Consider the following 307-nt stretch of genomic DNA (forward strand, 5'->3'; position numbering starts at 1 on the left):
CGAAGGCGTTCCAGGGTCTCGGGCCGCCCCGCTTGCCACCGAGCGGGCAAGCGGTGGCAGGCCCGAGGGACCCCGGGTTGCCTGCGAGGCACCCCAGCCGCACCCGGTAGCGGTGGGGACCAGACGGCCAGTGCCACCGGCCCCACATGCACCGCGCAGGCAATTGACCTTCAAGCGACACTCAGACAGGCGTAGCCCCAGGAGGAACCTGGGGCCGCAAGTGCGTTCGAAGTGTCGATGATCAATGTGTCCTGCAATTCACATTAATTCTCGCAGCTAGCTGCGTTCTTCATCGACGCACGAGCTG

General features: G+C 65.5%; 1 pseudogene; it reads right to left on the reverse strand.

Moving 5' to 3' along the window:
- Positions 1 to 175: 175 nt before the first annotated feature.
- On the reverse strand, positions 176 to 305 carry LOC112550877 (annotated as a pseudogene).
- Between the last annotated feature and the right edge of the window lie 2 nt (positions 306 to 307).

Source organism: Alligator sinensis, unplaced genomic scaffold (genome assembly GCF_000455745.1).
Source record: "Alligator sinensis unplaced genomic scaffold, ASM45574v1 scaffold105_1, whole genome shotgun sequence".
Classification (NCBI taxonomy): Eukaryota; Metazoa; Chordata; order Crocodylia; family Alligatoridae; genus Alligator; species Alligator sinensis.